Source organism: Taudactylus pleione, unplaced genomic scaffold (genome assembly GCF_031769625.1).
Source record: "Taudactylus pleione unplaced genomic scaffold, aTauple2 ptg000517l, whole genome shotgun sequence".
Lineage (NCBI taxonomy): Eukaryota > Metazoa > Chordata > Amphibia > Anura > Myobatrachidae > Taudactylus > Taudactylus pleione.
Genome location: NW_028284919.1, coordinates 708,419 through 714,159, shown reverse-complemented (window position 1 = coordinate 714,159; position 5,741 = coordinate 708,419). Strand labels below are relative to the sequence as shown.

General features: G+C 47.4%; 1 pseudogene; it reads left to right on the top strand.

Annotated features, from left to right (window-relative positions):
- The first annotated feature begins 371 nt into the window (after positions 1 to 371).
- Positions 372 to 490, top strand: LOC148501518 (5S ribosomal RNA; annotated as a pseudogene).
- Positions 491 to 5,741: the final 5,251 nt, after the last annotated feature.

Sequence of the window (5,741 nt, the reverse complement as noted above, 5' to 3'; positions counted from 1 at the left end):
TTCTAACTGTGATTAAGTGGTGATATTTGATATATCATTTCACCCTACCAGCATTGATTATCAACATGCTACATATTTGATTTAATATGTGATCCCATCATAATATAAAAAATCATCATACACAGGGATGATTTTGTTCCCGTGAATTATTAGGATTATTGGGGATTACATATCGATGTCGTTCTTAATGCATGTTTATTTATTTATGACACTCTTCCATTCCAAGAACAAGGTATGCTTATGCATTACTTTATTCAACATATGTATGTACTACTAATTGGACTCTCCATTGAGTGATAGTCCTACATTTTTTCATATGAAACTGTGGAAACCATGTGTAAGAGGACCCTTACCCTCACCGAATGATATATACCTACAGCCATACTTATCTGAATCTGCCCAATCTCGTCTGATCTTGGAAGCGATACAGTAATAGGCCTGGCCAGTACTTGGATGGGAGACCTCCTAGGAATACCAGGTGCCGTAGGTTTATTTCCATTCGGAAGAATAGGACAAACACTTGGCACAGAACTTTCTGTACCATACTCATGGATTGAAGAAGAGATCATATGCATCTCATTGTGTGGAATGCAGATTGGATCTATTGCATTATTTTCGCCTATCAACTTGGATGATAGTTGCTATATCCGAGTTTTTTTGTTTCATGTATATGTTTATTTATATTTATGTTAGTGTACCTCTCTTGTTTTATGCAAGCACAATAAAAGTTAATTTTTATGTGGTATTTGAAATATGTTATTTCATAAGAGTGCCCCAACAAAGAGCCTTTCTTTTCTGTCTTTGTGTCCATACATGTATATACTAGGCTTTGGGAGCACCACCAATAAGGCAAATTAAAGAGAATATTTCAGAATATGCATTATTATTGGTTTACTTATCAATTCATAATTAATAATTATCATTTGTGCTTTGGGTCACAGTTTCTTGTTCTGTGCGGAATCTCTTCCTTTTTGTTTGTACAAACTCTTCACAGATGAAAGCAGGTTCACACTGAGCACATGTGACAGACGTGACAGAGTCTGGAGACGTCAAGGAGAACGTTCTGCTGCCTGCAACATCTCCAGAATGACCAGTTTGGCAGTGGGTCAGTAATGGTGTGGGGTGGCATTTCTTTGGGGGGCCGTACAGCCCTCCATGTGCTCGCTAGAGGTAACCTGACTGCCATTAGGTACCAAGATGAGATCCTCAGACCCCTTGTGAGACCATATGCTGGTGAGGTTGGCCCTGGGTTCCTCCTAATGCAAGACAATGCTAGACCTCATGTGGCTCAAGTGTGTGAGCAGTTCCTGCAAGACGAAGGCATTGATGCTATGGACTGGCCCGCCTGTTCCCCAGACCTGAATCCAATTGAGCACATCTGGGACATCATGTCTCGCTCCATCCACCAATGCCACGTTGCACCACAGACTGTCCAGGAGTTGGCAGATGCTTTAGTCCACGTCTGGGAGGAGATCCCTCAGGAGTCCATCCGCCACCTCATCAGGAGCATGCTCAGGCGTTGTAGGGAGGTCATACAGGCACGTGGAGGCCACACACACTACTGAGCCTCAGTTTGACTTGTTTTAAGGACATTACATCAAAGTTGGAGCAGCCTGTAGTGTTTTTCCACTTTAATTTTGAGTGTGGCTCCAAAACCAGACCTCCATGGGTTAATAAATTTGATTTCCAATCATAATTTTTGTGTGATTTTGGTGTCAGCACATTCAACTATGTAAAGAACAAAGTATTTAATAAGAATATTTCATTAATTCAGATCTAGGATGTGTTATTTTAGTCTTCCCTTTATTTTTTTGAGCAGTGTATGTTGCATTAATATTGTGCATACTTTCCTACTCTCCCATAAGGTGCAGGAGACTCATGTTTTTTGGGGTAGTCCCCCACACCCTCGGAAGAGTGGGTCAATCTACCACTCACTTTCTAGTAGGGGTGAGCGGGTTCGGTTTTACTCGGTTTTACCCGGATCTTTTTATTGGCTGTCGCCGAACATGTGTTTTGGATAGCGAATAAAATCGAGCCAAATTTGCGGTAAAGTGGCGATAAGAACCGAGTAAAACCGAACCCGCTCACCCCTACTTTCTAGTGAAGTGGACAGAATGGGGGAGATAATGCTGGTAATCATAGCTCCTTTGAGAAGGTGTGGGGCTCCTGCCCCTTGTGCCTGTGCACGGGCTGAGAAGACTTTGGGCTATGTCTGAGTCTACTGCACGTGCACATATCTTTGAGTGCTACTTTCCCGGTGATTAGTCTAATGAGCATGTGCGTATAGCTGATAGAATGGTTCTGGCACCATATCTGGTGATTTTGTAAGCTGGTAGAAAGGTAAGCATAATAAATGGGTGCAGGGTGCAACCTTGACTCAGGACTGCAAAAGTACCTATACATAGAGCCCAGGGCCGGCTCCAGGGGTTGGAGCACCCTGTGCCGGTTTCTCATAGAGCGCACTTACATCACGCTGCAAAATTTAGGGGTGTGGCCTAATTTCGATAGGCCATGCCCCTATGTGACATAATTTGGAGGCGTGTCATGCAGCCATGCCTCCAAATAATGTCAGGTTGGGGGGAGCCTCACGATCTGGGCTTCCCCCAGCCCTCTCCCGTCACTGAATGGATGCCGTGCGCATGTGCGCAGCATCCATTCAGACTCCGGCCAGCACCGGTTTTTAACTTATGGGCTAGCTGCTGGCACTGACAGCCAGGCTGTATGTGGTGGGGAGTAGCACGCTGGCACATTAGTCACGCACAGCCTGCCTGCCAGTGCCAGCAGCCAGCCTGAGCCCATGATGTGATGGAGGGATGAGCCGTGAGCGGCTTCACTTACCGTCCCCTTCCGCACCACTCATGCAGGCCTCCGCGCTCGCCCAAGTGCAACTCATCCTAAAGTTCCTGATGGTGAGGATGAGGTGAGCCCCACACACTCGTCCGATCCAGTGGCCGCAGTCCGTCCACCCGCCCGCGCTAGGAGGTCACAGTCTGCAGTCCGTCCGTGAGGTGACCCCGCTGCCCCAGTGTCACTCCCACACACTCGTCCACAGTGCTTCTGCCCCGCTAGGCTAGCTGTGATGAAGCAGGCTAGCTAGCAGCCATCCACCGCACGGCCGCCGCCCGCTAAAATCAGAGACTGCGCGGGCAGGGATGGCATGCGATGTCACACTCGGCCCACCCAGCTCAAGCTAGGAGGAGGGACAGTGTCAGCGCTGGTGGTGGTGACAGTTTAGGGGCAGGTGGAAAGCGCAGCAGCAGCAGGGTGGGTGGGCGGCGGGCCAGGCAGAGCAGACAGAGCCGACAGTGACAGCCAGGGCCGGGCCACTGCCAGCAAGGGAAAATGCCGGCAGAAAATCAGCGCGCCCTCTTTAGGTGGCGCCCTTGTGCGGCCGCTCAGGTGGAACATGCCTGGAGCCAGCCCTGATAGAGCCTGATTCAGAGACGGATGCAAAGGCAATTACGCATGCGATCAAGTGATTGTTTGCCATCACGCATGCGTATATGCCGCACTGCATGTGCGCAGCGCTCGCACTGTTATCACAGATGCACATAGGAATCCATTGCAGAGTGAGTGACAGGTTGTCAGCGTTTGGGGGTGGTGACAGAGGGTGGTTAGAAAAATTCAGGCGTGTCTGTCCATATAAACGTAATTTTATGTACGTGCATAAATTAGCCACTGCGAGTACATACGCAGCTCTGCGTGTCTGAAGAGCTCCCAAAGCTGCTGCAGGTCAAACCTACCGCAAGGTCAAGACGGCCGCCGATGTGCGGCCATATTACCAGTATTTACGCTGGTATGTGTTGTTGCACGCAGGTAAGAAGGCAGCAGTGAGCATCTTTATGCTCGGGTGATCTTTGCAAATATCAGCATTTTCGCAGCTGCCTCGCGTACAAAATCGCAGCTGCGAACGCATTAGCGTCCATCTTTGAATCAGGCCCATAGTGTGCCAGCCATGTTGCCCAGTGCTCTAAAATGCTAGACTGTCTGGGCCTGATTCAGGAACGCCTCCGTTTGTGGGCGGCCCTACTGACATCACTAGTGATGTCAGTAGGTGGACTTCCTGCTCTAATAGTGCAGGAAGTCCACTGGGGCTTGCGGCAACGAGATCCTACCGCAAGGGTCTCGTCGCAAACCCGATAGTCGCAATGGTCTTGACCATCGCGACCATCATCGTGGCTGCCCGCAACAAAAAAAAAACACACGCCCTGATTCAGAGCGAGCGCTCGCTTTTTGCGAGCGGCTCTGAATCAGGCCCTCTGTTCTAGAGCTCAGTGCAAACATTAGGGTGAGTTTTAAAACTGTCACTCTCCTTCCTTACTCTATTCCTGTTAATGAATTAAAGTGTGTAAGAAAAATGACTATTCAAATTGCAAATTGCAGTTGGAAGTTTTCTAACATGAAATCATTGCTAAGAAGCCTGAAATTCTGAAATGTAATTTGTTATATAAGTGCAAAAGTTTAATTTGTAAAATCTTTCATTTTTTCCTGCAATGTTTACAGAAAGGACAGAGCGCCCCCTGCAGAGGGACAGCTGTCATGCACTTTCATCGCACAATACATTTGGCTTACTGACATGTCCCAGAGTGTCATTTGCTTTTCTAGCTTGAGGTGTAGTTTAATTTTTAACAAACCAGGAACAATTTGTGATATAATTATAAAAAAATAGTTAAAAAAATTACGTTTAAGTAAATAAGTGTTTTACTGTTTATATAACAAGATTGAAATGCAACTTGGAGAATAATTCTAAAATTGTTGGAGATGTGTCCCATCTCCAACATGAGCCCAGGGAGAACCGGGGCAGGTGCCACAACGGCTTCCACTCCTAGGGTGACAGGACAGACATAGTGCCAGCGAAGAGGAGAACCCATCATGCTGCCAGGAATGGGGGTAAGTATGGGGGAGGGAGGGAGGGAGGGAGGGAGGGAGGGAGGGAGGGAGGGAGGCAGGGTGACGGAACGAGGTGCTGATGCGATCACTTTATTTCATACTTGCCTACTTTTGAAAAAGCATTCAGGGAGATTGTGAAAGCAACATCTATGAGCACGGGGTAAAGTGGACGTGTACGGTTCTGCCTGAGAGTCATAAAACTGACTTACATCCAAATATAAATGAGCCCCAAAGCAGTTAGTAAGATCTACTTGCTGATGAAAACACACTGATACTTTTCAGAAAATGCATGTAGCCAAAGGGATCATTGTGCTTTATAACCAAGACAGGGAAATTATACTAATGATCCCATTTGAACATACAGATATGTCCTGCTACATCGTTGCTGCTGCTGTGACTTGCCACAAAACACATGCCACGAGTGGTATGTGTGTCCATGGAATCCGATCTCTAGTGAGGAAATGTATGCTATGGCAAGGAAACTGTGCCAATGTACATAAAAAAGAGCAGGGCAAAGGCTGGAGTACATGGCCCTTCACTACTTTGTTGATTCTTCCCCCTCACACACACGCAGGACCTGCTGCCACTACTGTTGCTGCGGGAGAAGAAAATAGCAAGAAAGGAAAACCCTGATCAGTAACAGGTAGTGTTTTTGTGCTGGGGTGAAGAGTGTGTGTCTGGGTGTTGCTGCTGAGGTGTTAGCAGTGAATACAAGAGAGGAGAGAGTGTTTGGGTGTTGCTAGGGTGTTAGTAGTGATTGCAGGGGGTGGGGGAGAGTGTGTTGGGGGCTGCTGCAATGTTGGCAGTGAACGCAGGAGGGAGAGTGTGTGTCTTTGTGCTGCTAGTGTGTT